This window comes from Dendropsophus ebraccatus, chromosome 4, assembly GCF_027789765.1.
Source record: "Dendropsophus ebraccatus isolate aDenEbr1 chromosome 4, aDenEbr1.pat, whole genome shotgun sequence".
NCBI lineage: Eukaryota > Metazoa > Chordata > Amphibia > Anura > Hylidae > Dendropsophus > Dendropsophus ebraccatus.
Genome location: NC_091457.1, coordinates 137,662,936 through 137,684,624, shown reverse-complemented (window position 1 = coordinate 137,684,624; position 21,689 = coordinate 137,662,936).

Here is a 21,689-nt window from a genome sequence, read left to right as displayed (position 1 = left end):
TCTCTTTTTCTGCAGAGAAAATCTGGAAGATTGTGTATTATTACGCCACGGCACAGCTGTTCTGGAAAGATGTGTTATGACCTCTAGTGACTCGCTTAGCAAAGAGACCACACGGCGTATGAAAGTAGTTACGAGAGGACATGCAGGGAGCAAGGGACATTCTATGAAGACAGATGGCAGTGGCCAATCTGTGGTGTAAATTATTGGCCTGATATGTAGAAATATTTCCAGTAGTTAGCAGTTCTATGGTTAACATGTACAGATGACACTACAAAAAGCTAGATGCTGACTTTTAGTAATTCTTTGACCTAGGATTTGGACCTTTGTGGCCCCATCTAAGACGTTACTGTGCAGTGTCCCACTACAAGTGTATTTTTTATGGATTAATCAATTATTATCTTACTTTGTTGTACGGCATAAAAAAAAATTGCACTTTGGTAGTAGAGCCCCGCTGCTGTCCTACACCTCCCTCCAGTGGTCCCCCTTTGGTCTGAAGGAAGCCTAGATTGAGAATCTTCATCTTGCCTTTAAATTGCGGAGTGCCCGAAAGGAAAAAGGCAATGTGGAGTTGTGACCCGCTGAGGAGACATTGATGCCCTATGGTTGGCAGGGTTGCCTTCTCCAGCCCCAAGCGGGGGCGGTCATGAAGGCAGAGGTGTGTGGTGCCCTGGCTTTACCAAAAGGATGATGTTACTGAGATAGTGACGGTAGTGACTCTGGGGTTCATTTATCCATGCTGAGCCACATGTGACATCTTTAAGCCTTCTGTATATAATTGACTACAGTGCAGTTACATCCAGTGATTCACAGGGGGCATCTTCTCTAATTCAAACACAGAAGATTTTTTTTCTCTGATTGGAGTTGTTCACTTCTTTTTTTCTTCTCCATATGACCACAGTCATCATGAAGACTTCTACCAGTCATGAATATTCTCTAGAGGATCTTCCAGACAAACATTCTAGTCTCCTCACTCCAGCAACACCATTACATCTTTTATGCCACTGTAGTAGTGCCCATTTTGTGCCCCATAATATTTATTTATAATATCTATGCCCCTATAAAGATATCAGTTCCACTCTGTGGTACCATTTATTAGTTTGCTCCCCTATATGCATCCATATAGTGTTAGGCCCCCTCTGCCCCAGTATAGTCTTAGGCACCCTCTGTGCCCCCAATGACTAATACATTTCTATGTCAGTAGTCGTTGTACTGGAATGCTTTGCTGGCTGTGGCTTTCCCCAGCAGTGACTGATTGGGTACATAGGGTTTCCTTCACATCAGTAATTTCACTGAGTGGTGAATTGGCGATCGTTGCTTCTTTGCTTCAGAAACAATACATTTACTTTTAAGCCACATACCTACAATCGTCACACCATGCACAGCTTACTGGGGTAATAAAATATTCATGTAGCTGTAGAAAAGGTATTGGCAAAGTGACAAGAGGGACGCAGTTGCCGGCATGCATGTTTTTTTTTTCCTGTTGGTATACACAGAGTGAGATGCATCTTAAATAATTCACTAGAATAAAACATACATATGGTTTACTCTACATGGATACAAAACATTGCTTTTACTGCTCAAGTAGCAATATACTTCTGCTTACAAGATATGCTTTTAACCCGTTATATGACAACACATTGCAAGTGCACCATGGGCCCTCAGGATGTGGTGGTATTAATGGCCCTTGAACAAAACAGCACAGGTCCATTTGTAGAAGGTGCAAATTCACAGATGTATTGTAACTTCCCCATCCACATACACACAAACCCCAGTTGCTAGAAAAACCTTACGCATTTCGGGTGCATTACATTGTGCATCCTTATTCATGGCTAGCTCCTCTTTGTCTGAACCAACATAAATACACACATAGTGGCTGCATAGACCATTGGGTATTGCACAGCTGACATCATTTAGTTACAACATCCCTCTGGCTTAACCCTTAGAATTCCATAGTGCAATAAAACTCCACATATACCCATCTAGTATCAATGTTATCCCACACCATAGCAAGTTACATGTGGTCTAAAAAGAGGCTGCAGATGTACACTGTAATTCCCATAATGTATAAATACATATTATATCAGCAACCAATAGTAAAAATAGACATGGACATGTTCCATATTCAATCAAAGGACATGGGACATGTCCATGACATAACCACCATATTACCGAATGGGCCGGGTAGTAGAGATGAGCGAAACGGACGAGGTTCGGGTTCGTATGAACCTGAACTCTCGGCTTCTGATTCCCGCTGTCTGCCCGCTATGTGGAGAGGATGGATACAACCTTGAGGACCGCCTGGAAAACTGGAATACAGCCATAGCCATAGGCTGTATCCCAGTTTTCAAGGAGGTCCTCAGGCTGTATCCACCCTCTCCATGGAGCGGGTAGACAGAGGGAATCAGAAGCCGACAGTTCAGGTTCATACGAATCCGAACCTCAGCTGGGTCGCTCATCTCTACTGGGTAGCTGAATTTTGTACTGAAAGCACAAGAAGGGCCCTGATATTTTTAACATGTAATTTCTACATATACTGCACCCCCTGCTGGATCCCTAAGGCATAGATCGGGTCGTGACATCACATGCTTTTTTTTTTGGGGGGGGGGGATGTAATTAAAGTCTTCCTGATCTACCAAATTCAAAAAAATAGCTCTGTATGTACATTTCCCATAATTAGTGTACATTAGGAAGGCTTGCCCGATCCTGCATGCTTTTCCAGATAGTGTTTTGAGGCACCAGATACTATGTCATACAAATGTTCATTTACCTCTTTTTTAATTTACGACTGGTGCACCCCACCAGTATTTACTAGCCTCTGTACAGTAAATTAAATATACTACATCCGAACTATTACAGTTAAGGTAATATATGTTGAGTATCCGTAAATTGTTTGCATTGTTTTACATGCATGCATGTTTACTGACATACATGTTTTACTACTGTCCTATGTTTTATTACCGTCCCTTGACTACAAGATAGATAGATCAATAGATAGATAGATCAATTAATAGATATAGATATATATTTAGGTCAGGATTTTATTATAACTAACCCTGCACAATTGAACTTTGTAATATAACTGTCCCTTTTATTTGGTTGTTTAGCCCCTTAGAGGATAACTATAATTTCATATCAATTCTAACACGTCATAGAGACTTTATAGAGAATTTGTTCGATGTGAGCGCTGATGCTGAGACCCCCAACTTATCTTTAGAACAAAGGGGCTCTTTGGTGACAGTTGTTACCTTTCTTGTCTCATCTGCAATTTTCTATTTATTTATACCTTCTATGGGGGAGATTTATCAAACTGGTGTAAAGTAGAATTGTCTTAGTTGCCCCTAGCAACCAATCAGATTCCACCTTTCATTCCTCACAGATTCTTCAAAAAATTAAAGGTGGAATCTGATGGGTTGCTAGGGGCAACTGAGACAATTCTACTTTGTACCGGTTTGATTAATCTCCTCCATAGAAGGTATAAATACATTGAAAATTGCAGATGAGAAGAGAAAAGTAACAACTGTCACCAAAGAGCCCCTTTGTTCTAAAGATAAGTCGGATGTGCTTTCCATAGAACATTTACAAGCCTGCCAAATATTGGGTTTATTGTCAAGAGTGATTTAGATGTACAGATGTAATGGCCACCAACGTGTAGCTGCTAAATTGTTGCTGGAGTGGTGTACAAGGTTACAATACTGTACTGAAGGCACTACAGGTCAGGAGCTCTCAGTGGGTTCTGCCAAATTGGCACCTCCAAAGCAACTGTGAGCAACCGAGCCCCAATAACATACAATTATATCATACCACAACACCCAAGAGAAACACAATGACCACAAGGTCTTACAATGGCAATACCAGAACAGAAGTTACCTAATGTCCTGCAGCAGAACATGTGATGCCATACACCTGACAACAACATCAACACCTTATAATTTATTATATGACATCACAAAAGGCAAAAGTCATGTAGCTCTTAGCAATCTTTCCAAGTCAGTAACTTGTTCCCAGTAGTACCAGGTTTGGAAGAAGCAGGTGTTCCACTCGTATAAGGTCATACGGTCTTCTATGCACAGGGTGTCCTCGACCTTGAGCAGCCTCATAGATTTAGGAAGTGCTTCTGCCCACAAGGCCGGTAAGCAAGCTTTGGCAGCATTGACCAGGTGACGAAATACAGAATGATGGTATGATTTAATGGGGATGTCCGAGATGTGAAGAAAGAAGAACGCCAAAGAGAAGGGTACCTGGTGAGCTGTGAAGGTGGAGACCAAATGCCAAACCTCCTTCTTCTCCACCTTCTTCTTCTTCACAGTTCCTCCAACACAGCAGTCAGGGAAGATCCTATGAATGCGTACTTAATTGTATTTCCTAGGGGGGCAATGCACCTAGGTTTTCACTGTGTTCAGTGCTTTTACTAACAGCCTACAGTCTATTTTTTAGCTGGTTTCCCTGAGACCAGTGATCATTTTACCCACAACACCTGCACTGCTTCTAAGGAGGGGCAAGGGTCACCTTCCCAGGCATCTAGGTACAGGGGGCTAGGCTGCTTTGGTGGGGAGCTCAACATGGCATAGAGGAAGGAGAGTGATGACTCAAAAATTTTAACACTTATTTGCACCAGTTATTTTTTTTTCCACCAAAGCTATTTAACAGCTATTTGTTCATGATAAAATAAGGTCTGTCACCCTTTAGGTCAGCAGCAGCATGGAACATGGGATGTTAACAATATCTTTAGGGATGAGCGAACCGGCCGAAGTTCGGGTTCGTATGAACCTGAACCATGGCTTCTGATTCCCGCTGTCTGCTGGCTCCATGCAGCAGGTGGATACAGCCTGAGGACCGCCTGGAAAACTGGGATACAGCCTATGGCTATGGCTGTATCCCAGTTTTCCAGGCGGTCCTCAATAATGTATCCACCCTCTCCACGGAGTGGGCAGACAGCGGGAATCAGAAGCCGATAGTTCAGGTTCATACGAACCCGAACCTCGGCCAGTTCGCTCATCCCTAAAGATATTGTACAAATATATATGCTGTAGAGGGATGATCACGGCACTTGCTTTCCATTCCAAATGCCTTATTCCACAAACATGGTACACAGGCATTTGGAATGGAAAGCGAGTGCCGTGATTATCCCTCTACAGCATATGTTCTTATATCTGATCTCTAAGCACAGAGCACCGTTATCTGGAGGAGTCCAGGTAAAGCCAAAACAGGACTTCCGAGCTGAGTATTTACTCTGACAAAGGCAGATAGTGCCAAGGTTCTTTTTTCTGCTTGCTGTTGTAATTGTACAAATATAACCTGCTTTTTATTTACTGCATATGGCTGAGTGGTCAAGGTCAAGGTGCTTAGGGAAAGGCTTAGTTCTTTTTAGCATCTCGCTTTAATTGAGCCTTGTATAACAGTTAGTTATTCCTCTATCTGAATGGAGCTTTGATCTTTCCAGAGGTCTTAGCTTGAGTTCTTCCTTTCAATAACATAACGGAGTTATTCCTGTCCATAATAGCAGCTTGTACTCCGGAATTTAATTTGCCATTTCACTCTGAAATGTTCTTGTTTGACTGGTTTGACTTATCTACATTTACTTTTCCAGTCTGCCGTAATGTTTTACACAGAGATTTTATTGAACATGGGTGTCTGGAATGTGCAGTAGCCTGGTGTGAACTGGGCCTGGTTTTTGCTTTTGTGTGACACACCCGATTGCTTCTCAGCATCCGGCAATGCAGGAGTTACCCAGAGTTCTGCAAGACTTGATTACTGCAGCTGAGCAAGTCTGTTTGATTGACGTTTTTTTTGCCTGTCTGGTATCTGGAGGATCAGAGTGCCGGTCCAATGGGGATTCGGACCGGGCTCTTGATACTCATAAAAGAAAGCTGAGTCAGTCTCCTTTTTGCGTCACTAATTGTACTTTGCAATGACAGGCTGAATTATTGCATAAAGTACACTGCGAAACCAGGAAAAAATTCAATGTGTGGTGAAATTGAACAAAAAAAACACGTCCCGGAGGAGTGATCTCCGCCATTAGACACCAGGGAACGGCTGCATACGGTAATCAGATGCAGCTGTCAACTTTGACAGCTGCCTCCGATTACCTGATTAGAGGGCACGGCGACCGGACCATGCCCGCTAATAGCCGCGGCCCCGGGCTGCACGCGGCACCCAGGATCGTGGCTGTTCAGAGCGGGGTCGCCGCGCGGCCCCGCTCTGAAGACCTCTTGGGGACATATGATGTACGGGTACGTCATATGTCCCTAAGAGGTTAAGGTTCATACCCTGATCCCAGCTCCCCCGTCTATTCCTGCGATCGCCGTACCTAATCCCTCTGCTCAAATTACCTGTTATCCGACTGTTTACTGATTTTGTACTGCGTTGGTTTGGACTTTGGCTTGTTTGACTCTGCCTTTATGTTTGTTCATCTGTCTTATTCTGTGTTACACCTATACCCGAGCAAGGACCTCCTTTGTGGTTGTCCACGACTACCTAGGGCCGTTTGAGGCAAGTAGGTAGGGACAGTGGGTGGGCTCAGCTGTAGGGCTCACTGTCATGTCGTGTCCCTTCCTCACATTTCCTGACAGTGGGCTTAGGCTTTGTCCACACTTACAATGTGCTTTAGATTTATAACACAATGCATTGCGTCTGAGGATCCTTCACTTGGGGTGGCCCCATACACCTTATACTGACCGCCAAATGTACTTCCAGTGATGGGTTTGGATAGCATTAGTAAAAATTTCATGTACACCATTAGGCTCTGTCATAGAGTCTATTGTCTTGACAGAAAAAAAAGCGATTCATCTAACAGTATTCTTCCTGTCAAATCAAAGCATGTAATGCCCATGTAGACAAAGCCTGAGAGTACGGTAGACAGGACACTATATTGGCCAGTCATTATATGAGCCAGCAGGTTCTGATTCTCTTGGAAGCAAGAAGAAGAGAGAAGATTGGGAGACTGACATAGCTGAATTGGAACTACTTGGAAACTTGAAAGCTTTGGCTGTCCAGGCCTGATGGGAATTGTTGTTTTGCAACAGCTGAATAGGCCTGAGTTTGATACCCCTGATGGTACTCCATACCTGTATAATGACAAACTGCCAATATTCATACTGTACAAAGGGGCCCATGATTATTTTTTCTTTGACTTTAGGTAAAAATTCTAATTTCTCATGATACAAGTTCAGTACAATATCAGACTAAGTTCACACAACATATGTTTTATATAAATCACAGCTGTTGTTGCAATTTGCAACAATGGCCTTAATTTATACAAAACACACGTTTTATGTGTTCTATTGTAATAGAACACATAGTACACGCATAGTATACGCTCTGGCCGGGATTTCACCCGGCCGCAAGAAAAACTGACAGCTCTAACAGCAAGCGGACAGCATTGACAGAACACCCTTCTCGGATGCGCAGAGTGGTTCTAACACCGCAGCTGTGTCCTGTAAGAGCCGAGCTGAGCGTCGTCCTGGGGGGAAGGGTGTTCTTTGATTGCCATTCCTTTTTTGTAAGAGGAGCTCCGAAGACGTGCGCAGTTGTCACAGGGGTGGATGGGAACTGGTGCTATGAGAGCTACACTGAGAAGCCGCGCCATCCCGTCCCGGGGCTGGAGGGGTGAGGGGGTGAGAACTGGTGCTGTGAGAGCCCCTCGCTATTCGGGGAGGGGGGGGGGAGGTCATACACCGCCCCCTATACACTAGGGTTCATGGGGCCCATACTGTGTTTTTCTTTGGGCCCCATGAGTCCTAGTTACGTCCCAGGCTCTGGGCCACTCAGTGTAGTGGAGAATTAATCTTAAACATTTTTTGTTCAGATTTTTATGTATTCAGTTTTTATTTGTAAAATTTAGACTGAATCTATGTTGTGCCGAATTGATTTACACCTCTCTAGTAATACAGTATATTATTCTTCTGTTTATGTGTCAGTGTTTATGTGACAAGAAAAAATTGTATTGATCAAATAAGATGGCTGATTTGAATATAAAATACAATAAAGAAAGATTATACAGATCGATAGAATGCATGCACTTATTCAAGGAGTCAATGATAGTGCTGGATGCTATATGTGTATCTGTTTTTATTAGCTTTTATGTGTATATTCCAGGAGAAACTATAAAGGTCCATTTACATGTACAGGATCTGCAGCAGGTTTGATGTCACAGGTTTGATGCTGCAGATAACTAAATGATGGAACACAGCATCAAATTTGCTGCAGATCCTGTACATGTGAATGGGCCCTAAAGAAGCTACTTTAATTCTAAGATCTTTGGGCTGCTTCTTTGTAAGGGTATGTTCACACTGAGTAAATTAGGCGGAATTCCATGGCGAAACTATCTGCGGCAGAGTCCCGTCTGTCTCAGTGTGACACTGCTTCTCTATGGGAGAGCGTGCGTTCTTCCGCTGCTGCCGCTTTTCGCTCAAATAAGTGCCTCAGGCTATGGCACACTGAGGCAGGCGGGATTTCGTGGAATTCCACCTGATTTACTTAGTCAACATACCCTAAGAGAGATTGAAGAACCCAGGATATTGTTGTAACAGATGCACCAGGCACGAGTAGGTGGATCCCCTGGATTACCGAGGAGTGCCGATTTACCTTCTCCAAGCAGCAGAGTCTAAGGAGCTCAGTTGTCACCAGAGTCCACCATAAGGCAGAATGGGCTTCGCTGCAGGAAACTCCCAGTTCGCTACCCCCAGAGAAGGTCCTCAGTGACCACCGACTGAAGGAAATAAAAGATCACTGAAGCCTGGGACCAGGTGTTAGTCTTTTGCGGTCTAAACCCAAAATGCAATGTAAAGACGTTATTCAGACTAGAGCTGAGCAGAGAACTAGGAATGAAATGAGATCCAAATGGCTAGAAAGTCGCTAGGAAGCGAGGAAGTGACAAATAGCCAGGGAGCACAGGCATGGTTTGCTGACTGAAATGCACCAACAACAGAGCACAGAGGTCAGGAGGTGGTGGCTATAAATATCCTTAGGTAATTAGCCTAGAATTCACTAAAACTTGTGTGCTGAGTAGAGATGAGCGAACCTGGAGCATGCTCGAGTCCATCCGAACCCAAACTTTCGGCATTTGATTAGCGGTGGCTGCTGAACTTGGATAAAGCCCTAAGGCTATGTGGAAAATATGGATATCCATGTTTTCCAGACAACCTTAGAGCTTTATCCAATTTCAGCAGCCACCGCTAATCAAATGCCGAACGATCGGGTATAGATGGACTCGAGCATGCTGAAGGTTCACTCCTCTCTAGTGCTGAGTCTATAAATAAAGGTGAACAGGCATACGCCTGCCACTAGAGGGAACCCAATCCCCCAGGAAGTCTGCCCAGCACAGACGAGAAGATGCTAGAAGACAAGCACACTAAGGGAGTTATTACACGGGCCAATGAAGGCCCGATAATAACTGTAAATAGCTGCTAGATCGGCGCTCTTTGACTTGGCCGTTTACACAGCCTGATTAGCGTTTAAAAAGGGCTGCAGGGACATCATTGTACTTAATACATTACCTGTCCAGGCTGCAGGGCTCCTCTTGCCGTCTTCTTTGCGGGTCCCGCATGCTCCAGCTTTAGAGCGGTCTGTCTCAGCTGACAGGCCGTTCAGCCAATCACTGGCCGCGGCGGTCCCAGACAGTGATTGGCTGAGCGGCCTCTCATCTCAGACACGCTGCTCTAAAGCTGGAGCATGCGGAACCCGGGAAGAAGACCGCAAGAGAAGCCCTGCAGCCTGGATAGGTAATGTATATCGTCAGCCGCACGCCGCTATTACACGTAGTGATGCGCGGTCGGCGCCCAACAATTATAGGTTCAAACCTATATCGTTGATCGTTGTCATCGGCTGATCATTGTATTTATTACACAGAGCAATAATCGGCCGTTACGGGCCAATTCGGTCAATTATCGTTCCGTGTAATAGTTCCTTAAGAAAGAGCAGGAGAGTGAAGAGACCAAAGCATAGTGCACTGTTGCTTCTATATTATCCCTCTATATATGAAAAAAAACACTATGATGTAGGTCCCTTTTGCTTTTTTTGCGGCCTAATGGATGTGGTGCTGTGTTGTAACAGCTGGGATCCCCATGTGGTATGAAACTTCTTTTTAATAAACTATTAACCTATTTAAAAGAAGTCGCCATAAAGTCTGACATGGAGTTATTTTGACCAAAAGGAGTACTAGGAACCTCATTTTCATTCCTTAAAGGGGTTGGTCACCTGATAGTATAATAGTTCAGTGTACAGTATTAGTAAGTGTAATTACTGCCCCTACTGACAGCAGCTCCCTGTGTACCTCATAGAGCTAAAATCAGACTCCCCTGCTCCAGGCTGGGCTCTTCTGCTCTGTGGTGTTCCCTTGTTCTTCCGATTGGCTGTGGTGTGAACCCTGAGACCCCCAAATGATATGTTTCTGTAACATCTCAAAAGTTTATTTTCTGGTGACAGTGCCCATTTAAAGGGCAGCTGATCCTGGCTGTAGACAGAAAGAAGAAGATGGGGGGGGCTATAAGTGGGCTGAGTACAAGTGTACAAAGCTCACACAGCAAACTGTAGAGGCTGTAGAAAAGAAACTAAGAAAAATATGGAGAAAGTGTTAGTACATAGCAAGGATACAAAAAAGGCTTTTCAAAGGTTTTCCTAGGCTTTAAGGATGTGTGAAAGAATTAATCGATAGCAAATAAGACGTGCACGTTTCCTTTTAGCTTTGCATGTTATCCCAACAATAGATGCTTGTCATACTAACCTTGTTGAGGGACCATCTTCATCTCCTTACCATTATCTCACAAACCACTTCATTCATTTAATCTGCTTGATGTTGTGCATGAGAAGAATGACAGACCTGATCCAAGGTGATTGACGTCACTGGGCTTGCTTTATATGACGATCAAACTGCAGCGGGCTGGCTCCACTGTGTATATCAATTGTGAAGAAATGTAGAGAAGACTATTCATGGAATGTTCAGTAATGGTTCCCAATGACCTCTTTCTAGATAAACTATCTGCTAGATCCTGTACTGGATGTAGGAGTGTGACTGTCCTCCATTAATAGGATGCCTTCAAAATGAGTGGGGAGCAGTCAGACATTTACATAAGAAGGGGGGATGTCTATCTTAGTCTATATGCTTGAAACAGGGGCGCAGCTAGGATTCACGGGGCCCTGTAGCAAAAATTTGTAAGGGACCCCCCTCCCCTACGCACAACACAAAGCACTGCCACAAAGCACTGAATATATATATATATATATATATATATATATATATATATATATATATATATATATATATGCTTAACTGCTCGTGCACTGATAACCCCCTGACCTCTGCACGGAGCTCTGCACATTTTGGAGCTCTACCAGCTGGAGAACAGAGGTCAGAGCTTATCAGTACAGTGAAGCAGAGTTCTTCTGCTTGTTAACCCTTTTTTGTGTTTCAGCATGTAAGTAAACATTGGGTCACACACTGCAGTACATAAGGGGTAAACAGAAGGACACATGCTCTTACCTTCTCTCCCAGGCCCCCTCCTGCACGGGCCCCATAGCAACTGCCTACCCTGCCTCTATGGTAGCTACGCCACTGGCTTGAAACTGTTTTTGTACTTCTTCTCTTGTTGATATGGTTTTTGCTTGAATGTATATATGGCCTTAATTGTCCTAGGCCTCTTTTACACAAGTTGTTAATAACCAGCCAGTTTACAACCAGCCAGTGTAAAAAGACCATTCAACTGATGAATTAAGGCCCTACTACACAAATCGATTATCGTCCGTATTCAAAAAATATCAGCCGTCACGGCCAATTATCGCCTCATGTAATAGAAGACAACAATCAGCCAACATGCACAATGTCAGCTGATCGTTGTCTATCAACAGGCTTAAACACAAACGATCAGCCAAGAAACTATTTTCTGTCGCCGGTCGCTCAGTGTAATACAAGTGGAGGCAGTAGGCTGCCGCTATCTCCTATGGGCTGCCCTGATGATCTGTCAACCCCATTCCCCACACATACACACATTTACTTGCTTGCTGTTGGCACATGTAATAGCGCGGGCAGCGATCGGGGAATGAGGAGCAAGCAAGCAATGACCTGACAGGTTGGCGCTCGCTTCCTCCTCGAAATCGGCCTGTGTAAGAGGGGCTTCAAAAATGCACTTTCATTGGCTCATTGTGGGGTTCACATCACCCTGGGGTAAACAGACAATGATGCATTAAATGGGCTGCACAAACAATGAAGCAATAGTTAGTGGAGCCCGACTGCAAGAATAATAGTGCTTTGTGTAGGTACAGCAAATGGGAGACAAACTCTGTGATCCCCACTGGCTGCAGCCCTTCTGCTCATGTAAAAAGATCTTTGGGCTATGTTCACACATGCATTCACATTGCAGTTTTATTGCATCATTTAACTGCAGTAATTAAACGATTCTATAACGACAGGGATTGTTTCACAGGACTGGCACATAGCTAATGTGGTACCAATATTCAAGAAGGTGTCAAAAAGTGATCCTTGAATTTACAGGCCCATGAGTCTAACATCTGGAGTATCTTAATGAAAATAATCTTATGACGCAGCACCAGCATGTATTTATGAGGGATTGATCCTGCCAGACTAATCTGATCGGCTTCTATGAAGAGGAAAGTTATAGACTGGACCTGGGGGAGGCTGTGGATGTTGTGTATCTGGACTTTTCAAAGGCATTTGATACTGTGCCGCATGAAAGGTTGGCCTACAAAATGAGGATGCTGGGACTCGGGAAAAACGTATGCAAATTGTTAAGTAACTGGTTGAGTGATAGAAAACAGAGGGTGGTTATTGATGGAACATATTCAGATTGGGTTTTAGTTACTAGTGGGGTACCACAGGGGTCAGTGTTGGGTCTACTTCTTTTTAATATTTTTATTAATGATCTTGTAGAGGGGCTACAGAGTAGAATCTCCATTTTTGCAGATGAACTGGGTAGAGTAATCAGCACAGAGGAGGATAATATCATATTACAGAGGGATTTGGAGAAGCTAGAGGCTTGGGCGGTGAAATAGCAAATGAAGTTTATTGTGGATAAATGTAAGGTTATGCATTTGGGCTGTAGAAATAATAAGTATAGTTATGTAAATAGCTAAATAATAAAACGCTGGGTAAAACTGCTTCCAAAAAGGACCTGGGGGTATTGGTGGACAGTAAACTCAACTTTAGTGATCAGTGCCAGGCAGCAGCTGCCAAGGCTAATAAAATAATGGGATGCATCAAAAGAGGTATAGATGCTAAAGATGAGAACATAGTTTTGCCTCTTTATAAATCACTGGTCAGACCACACATGGAATACTGTGTACAGTTTTGGGCACCGGTATATAAGAAGGACACAGCTGAACTGGAGCGGGTGCAGAGGAGGGCAACAAAGGTCATTAAGGGAATGGGTGGGTTACAGTACAAGGATAGGTTATCAAGCTTGGGGTTATTTAAGCTAGAAAAAAGACGTCTTAGGGGCGATCTGATCACAATGTACAAATATATGAATGGACAGTACAGAGATCTTTGTAGTGGTCTTTTTACTCCTAGGTCTGTAACCATGACAAGGGGGCATCCTCTACGTCTAGAGGAAAGAAGATTTCACCATCAGCATCGACGCAGGTTCTTTACTGTACGAGCGGTAAGACTGTGGAACTCTCTGCCACATGATGTTGTCATGGCCGATTCATTAAATAAAGTTCAAGGGAGGCCTGGATGCTTTTCTTGAAAAATATAATATTATAAGCTATGTGCATTAGATTTCCGGTGATACGTTGATCCAGGGATTATTCTGGTTGCCATTGGAGTCGGGAAGGAATTTTCTTCCTGTGATGGGGCAATTGTTATCTGCCTCATAGGGGTTTTTGCCTTCCCCTGGATTAACACAGTAGGGTTTTCCTAGGTTGAACCTGATGGACTCTTGTCTTCTATCAACCTTATTTACTATGTTACTATGTTTCCTTGCAGAGCTGCCAATCCTTATTGTGTTAATGCAATGAAACTCCAAGGTGTGCGAACATGGCTGTGTTCACGAATGCAGAAATGCAATAAAAATGCAATGTGAATGCCTCATTTATTGGCAGTAATTGATAATTTCATTGCAGTACTGCATCACTTCATTGCAGCAATTAATCATTTCAGTGCCGTCCAGCCGTCCTTCATTGTGTTAATGCAATGAAACTCTATAAACATACCCTTAGGCCACATGCACACGCTCCGAAGATTACGGATGCTTTGGAGCGTGAAGCTGAGGGCCAGCATCAGGAATTCCCTGCGTCATTTACTGTCTTTACAGTAGCGGGAAGATTTGAATAGGTTTGGAGCTCCCATGTATCAGGAGTTCCCAATGTTGGCCCGCAGCTTAATGCTCCATAGCATTCGTAATCTACGGAGCATGTGCATGTGGCCTTACTGATAAACATAATTGTTCTGTTCTGGCACTGAGGGGGTTGAGTGTCTCCTTGAAGAGAGCACTAAGGTCATTGTTTTCACCTCCTCCAGAAGAAAGAGAGCGTGCCTTGGAGGAGATTCTGCTTGGGCTAAAAATTCTCAATCACGTTTTAAGACTCTAATAGTGGCTGTCCATTGACTTGCAGGAATGCATCCTCCAATCAGTGGCACAAGTGAGCTAGCCCACTTTCTTCTGTCTTATTCTTTTTGTTGGCCATAATAACCAATCACAGCTCAGCTGTAGTTTTACCACAGGAATTGGGAATCTTCGGCCCTCCAGCTGTTTTGCAACAGCTGGAGGGCTGAATGAGCCGCTATATACCAAAAAATATGCCAGTACTATACATGGCACATGGTACGTGGTTACATACTTTGGATTGGGGCTTGAGAGCTCAATGGCATGCCCGTATACTAATATATTTTTCTGCATTTCTACCATTGTATTTTAGATGTTATCAAAAGAATATAAAAAACAACACCACTCTACTATAAGCATATTAAATATGTCACACAGTTTTTCCTGTTTTTTATAAGAAATTTATTGCAAATATAGAAATAGAATTTTTTTTCCATCCACTGATCCTTTTTCTTGCCCGTTTTAGGAACAATTGTGTACCGTGTATCGTTAAAACAAAATTTGGAAAGACAACAACTGGAGGACTCTCCAGTTTCTCCCTGTCCTCATAAAGATAGGGGACCCGATTGCTGGTATCTGCTGGGTCACAGAAGGAGGGAAAACAATCCGCTGAAAGGTTTTTAGAAGATTAATGTACAGTTCCTAAAACAACATCAGATAATTAGCGGTGGCATATACAATCTAATGGGAATCATTTTTCAAGGTCTTTATTGTTATGAATGCGTGATATAACAATTTCAATGCCTGAGATACCGTCTAGGTAACTAGGTCATTAGAACCTTTTCCTTCCCTGACTATTCCTCGCTTTCAGGCAGAACTCCCTTAAAGGAATTGTCCAGCGCCACTATTGTCAGATGGCTGTCTCTGGTATTGTAGCTCACTTCTATATACTTAAAAATGTCTTTAGAAAGCATATGATCAAGGTTTTATGTTCAATGAATTTCTGAACTTTCATATTAATCTTCATGGTCTCTACACAGTGAGGACACAGCCCAATAAGCCAAGTACCCGTGTGTGTATAATCAATATTCAAATGAAGCAGAAAACTCTGCCCACCAGCTGCTGATTGGCAATGATCTATCCATGCTGTGTATAGGAAGTCAACTGTCAATCAGCAGCTGGAGGGCAGGGGGAGGGGTGTGGAAAGAACACTATTCTCCTGCATATTAGGGGAACGGTTGAACAGAATCATGTAATACACTGATCTGTTCTGCATTTCTGTCTCATTTATTCTGCCCTCATTTAAGGTGGAATAAACCTAGTGACAAATTTCCTTTAAGTACAGGAAATATTCTGGAAAATGTATAACTGTATAAGGAATAGCATTTATTTTCTGAAGCTATAATAGTACTTTAATCTTATGGTTGTTGCTTCTTGCAAAGTGGTTCTGAACATCCAGCAATTTTGGTAACAACCATTATTGCATATTGTACTACTCATGCCATACTGCAGAGCCTAACCTAATTTAGCTGTTTATCTGAAAGGGGTTTTTTGACTTAAAGGGGTCGACCAGACAGATAAAAAATAGTTTTACTCTGTTTAACATTGAAATACTATTACTAATACAATATATGTTTAGTATTATAGCTTCCTGATGTCTTGGCATCTTACCTGCACCCACTCCATTTCTGGGCTCAAACACAAAAAGGGGGTGTCTCCCTCTCTCTGTGTCAGTAGTTGACTAGCAATCTGCTGGAAGGGAGAAGGGTGTGTGGCTCCATTCAAGAGCTAAACCAGCTGACAAAGAGAAGGGAGTTCAGACAGGTAGTAGAAAGGACCCGACACTCACCAAGTAGTTCTGCTATTTTATTATAGTGCAGTAGACATCATGTACAGTAAGGACGCGCTTCTGCCAAACATGATCTTCATCATCTCAAGGAGTACTCCTTAGGGTGCCTTCACACATACCGTATCGCTGCGTATTTATCGCACAAAACTCGCACGAAACTCGCACGAAAGTAGCTGCGTTTTTTGTGGTGTTTAACTCTCCTGTGAAAATCATGTAAAAATTGTACCAAACACGCACCAAACACGCAGCGAGAATACACATAAATTAACTTTATAGCTATCAGTATCACTGTAGATTTATGTGCGAGAAACTCACAGCGATAAGTACGCAGCAATACGGTACGTGTGAAGGCACCCTTAAGCTGATAAAGGCCATGCTTGGCTGTAACGCATCCTTACTGTACCTGATGTCTACTGCACTAAAATAAATTAGCAGAACTACTTGGTGAGTGCCAGGTCCTTTCTACTATCTGGATTACCACTACCTCGGGCACCACCACTGACGGACGTGCCATCCTCCTCACTTCTACACACAGAGAAGATAGTTGGCTTATGTATTGAACTGAAACAGGCAAACAGTCCCCTTCTTCATTACAGCTGATGCAGGGACAGAGAAGGGAGCTGTCTTATCTACTGAACTCAACTACACGGCCAGACCCTTTCAGACACATTACTAGTCCTGTGCACAGAGGCAGTGAAAGCACTCTAAGGGTCCTATTTCACGGGCTGAGGAGGGCTCGATCAACGATGTAAACGAGCGCCAATCTGCTAGATCGCCGCTCGTTTACTGGGCCTATTCCAGGGCCCAATGATTGTTGAGCGAGGGCTGCAGGGACATCGTTACCGATGTCCTTGCAGCCCTTGCAGCATACATTACCTGTCAGGTCTTCTGCTCCGCTCCATCCTCCTCCCCGGGTCCGACACGCTCTATCTTCAGAATGGCCTGTCAGCTGACAGGCCACTCAGCCAATCACAGGCCGCAGTGGTCCCGGCCTGTGATTGGCTGAGCGCTCCGTCAGCTGACAGGCCATTCTGAAGATAGAGCGCGCGGGACCCGGGGAGGAAGACAGAGCTGAGGAGATGCCCTGCAGGTAATGTATGCTGCTGCTTCTCAAATCGTCGGTCGCCCGCCGTGCACCACTATTCAACCGTAGCGATGCGCGGTGGGGGAACGATGATTTTAGGTCTGGCCCTAAATGAACGATCAGCCGATGACACGATCATCGGCTGATCGTTCTCTCTATTTCACAGAGTGACAATCGGCCGAATCGGGCCAAATGGGGCGATTCAGCCGATTATCGTTACAGTGGAATAGGGCCCTTAGACTATGTTCAAATAATTCAAATGAATTCAATTAATTTAAAAAACAATGGCTGTCAATATAAAATAACAAACATTATTTGATGCTAAGGGGCCAAAAAAAGACCATGTGTGAACAAAGCCCTTGTGTGTCACAACAATCTAGTTATGGGTCTGAACTTGTGCTGACAGCAGAACTTCATGGTAACCATCATACTGAAAGTATATTAGTAAGTATAATCAGTTTCCAATAAGTCAACCCTCTATTTAGCTGGGGAACCTCTTTAAGACTTTCGTGATATGTCAGACAGGAAAAGAAACTGAGTGAATACAAGAAATGAAACTTACAAGTGAAAGCACTTGTGAAAATCAACTTTAATAATTAGATTTCCTAATGTCTGGTCTCCTCTTTGCCACGATTCTGGAGAACGTGAAACTCTTCTTTGGGTTAGGTGGGAGGTACCTCCGGTTGCAGAAATTTGCTGACATCTAATTTTGGTTGCAGGGTTGAATTTTGTGGTCAACTCTTTAAAAGCTCAACTTCAGCAGTACACATATCTACAAATTGTGTGTGTAAATGCCTTTATATATACCTATAAACAGATTCTAACTTCTGAAACTTTACATTATAATTGGTTGTTTAAAATTTTTAGTGTTTTTTGGTAGCAGTTAAGCTACCTAATATATCATCTTATGTGTGTAGGGGTACAGAGGAAAGGAAGAAGTTGCACTCAAGCTTTGGTGCCTTTGGGAAGAAAAATAGCTGGATTTGTCTAATTTCCTGGACAATCCCTTTAAATACACCCCATGCCCATTTATGTATAGTGTTCATGCAATGTTTGAACCTGGCCATGTTTATTTATGTTAATCAGCGAGAAAGACCTTATTGTTTAATAATTGATTCATGCCCTCGTAAGGTTTATTCCATGAACGAACATGACCTATTAAGTCTTGACATTTTAAGAGTATCCCAGTGAACTACACCATTATAATAATCACACAACACCAATGTTTTATTATTAATTCTTAATTCTTCTGGTGTTGCTGCCTATGTGAGTAATGAATGGATGTCATAAGAATGGATGGAGCCAAGGGGCAACTAATTAGAACTATAGGATATCCATTCATTACTCACTTGCCTCAAGTCCTCTCTTATACCAATCTTAAACAGGGAAGGTCAGTGAAGAGCTATGATATTGCTGCCCTACTTGCTGGACAGATGTAACCTTAAGGCTCTGCCTAAGGTTATGGTTGTCCAATTAGCAGACGTATCTCTTACTTATAACAGGCAATTGTTATATATAACAATGAGATTGACCTTGTTCTATAGTTGCTCTTTTATTTATCTATGAAATGCCAACTAGAATATGTCTGTATATTCAAATCCTTTTAGTGAGTGTTATACACCAGGACAGACATGGTTCCAATGCCACGAACGATTAATGTCGAAAGTGGTAAATGTCCATGTGGATTGTCTTGGTGCTCCAATGACATGATAAAGAATGAGGAAAATATATAATTTATACGTTTTATTGTTCATATTAAATCTGTGAAATGGAAAATAAGACTATGTATAGTCCCTAGGAATATAATAGAAGTTCAACTTTTTTTTAGGACACATGGACTTGAGCCAAATATTCAGTGCTAAGGATGTGATCAGGGCAAGGCTTTACGGATATTATTAGATTAATTAATTGTCTTGAATCATTAAAGGATATGGAGACCTTTGCACTGTTTTTTTCTGAATACAAAATTAAGCAAATAAACTGAATAGTCTTCATTAAAAATGTCCTACTATGTAGCTGCTATACAGACTTTCTGATTTCTTAGCAGCAGAGATGGGGAGGGGTTTACACACTAGCTCTAGATTGTGGACAGGAGGGAGAAAAGTCCTGAAAAACAGCTAACAAAGGCCTGCAAAGAAAGGAAAGCACAATGTGGGGATATAATAGAGCTAATGCATTTAGCTGCAGAGGATGCAAAAGTAAAAGTAAGCAAAAGTTTTAATAAAGACCTATGGACAAAATTATTTTGCATTAAAATGAGTTCAAAGCAGGAATTTAAAAAAATTTCCTATATAAGACTTTGAAAAAAGGAGTTCCCAATATAACTTAACAAGATTGAGCATGTATAGAGCCTATGAGCGTGAGAATTTTGGGGTGTATCTAGTGATCTAATGTTCACAAAGGATTGTTTAGAATAATGTTGTACATTGGAAAAATTATGACTTGAAAAGAAAGTGGGGGACATTGGATGAAAGTACAGCTAGGTTATATATGCCTCATCATAAGTAGTGGATTAGAATTTGTCTCAGCCACCTCAGAGGATATAAGAGAATTCAGACCTTTGTCAGGTAGTCCTGCCATTTTTCTATAATTTATTATACCAAAGGTAAACCTGTTTTACTTGAATTAAGAAAACACTAAAAAGGGTTATCCATAAATTGAGCTTTTGGAGATACAACATTTTTCATTATTTTTTCAAAAATAAATTCCCACCTAAAGTCTACAGTTCAAGTTGAAAAGCAAGTCTTGGCCAGTCTTGACTTAACGAAAAACCACAACTGCCTCTCCTTCAGAACGATGTTTAGAGACACAAGCAGTCCATATATTTGGCAAACCTCCAGGATCCTGCCAATGTCACCTTCGTTCAGTATATCAACCATTAAACAAGGGCCGGAGAAAGCAAATCCACATAATCTTACCACATTGGGAAGTAATCAGATAATATGGTCATAAAAATGTGTTAAATGCGTTCTTCAGTTATTTTTTATTGATGGTCTATCCTGAGGATTGGCCATCAATGTGAGATTAGTGGGCATCCAATACCTGAATGGAGCTACAATGGTAGCTGAGCAGCTTTAATACAGCATTGCCCATGGCTGATCCGCAGGGGTAATGATTGTCAGACCCCCACCGATCAGACAACGATGGCCTGTCTTGAGGATAAAGCATCAATGGAGAACTCCTAGAATACCCCTTTAAGCTTTTGTAATCTGTAATCAATTTTGGGCAAGTACCATGGGATTAATCCAAAACCTCTATAACAAATTCCAACTTTTGATCACGTCAAACTTACCTGATGGAATAGGTGAAGCAGAACTTGACTAGTGACATTACTACAGAGTCCCAACAAATTTGCCAGCCCCAGATGACTCTTCTTTTACCATTATATATTGGTTATTATGTGATAAGCATACCTTTATATCCACACCTACTGTGCTATGTTGAGATAGCTTCTCGTTTTTAGGAAAACATTTTCGCTAGATGTCTTGTGGTTTTATATTTCTTTTTCGGTTACCATTCATTTCACATACTTGTCAGGCTGCACATTGGGAAAAGCAAATAGATGAAGGGCCAACGATCTGCTGAACAAACCATTCTCATTGTATCATGTTATAAAACCCATTGTCTTGAATCTCAAGAACTCTTCTTACCAGAGCTGACAAGATGAGGTATGAAGCCTATGGCAAACCTACCGAGACCTGTTTTCTGTTTCACTTCAGAAATCATGACCATTACTATGCCAAATACTGTATTGTTAGGTGCAATGTAGTGTAGAAAGTCAGAGTTGACAATGGGGAGACATCAGCCTAATGAGTGTGTGACTAAATACTATGGGTAGATTTGTTAGCATGCATTTACATAGAAGAAATTTGGAGTCCATATTATGTTTTGATTTCTTTTTTTCTTTTTCATAAGATAATGCAAGATACGGACAATGCATTATATTTATAGACACAGTGAATTGGATTGCCTTCTAGGTCCCATCAGATACCAGTCAATCCTCAGCAAGAAGGACATCTCCATTTGCCCCTGCTGGATTTCTTTTAAAAGTGAAATGTGCCGAGTGCTTTTATATTTCTTTAACTTCTTCATCTCAAATGTTTTTGTTCTTTTTTGTGTTTTTTTGTTTTTGTTTTTTTTTACACTAATGCATGCAAAAAATACAGTTCCCATATCCTCTCTTGAAAATCATTGGCCAAAAGTCCTTGTGTACATTCCCCTCCATCCCCTTTTCCCAAACCCTCCCATACCCCCAATTCCA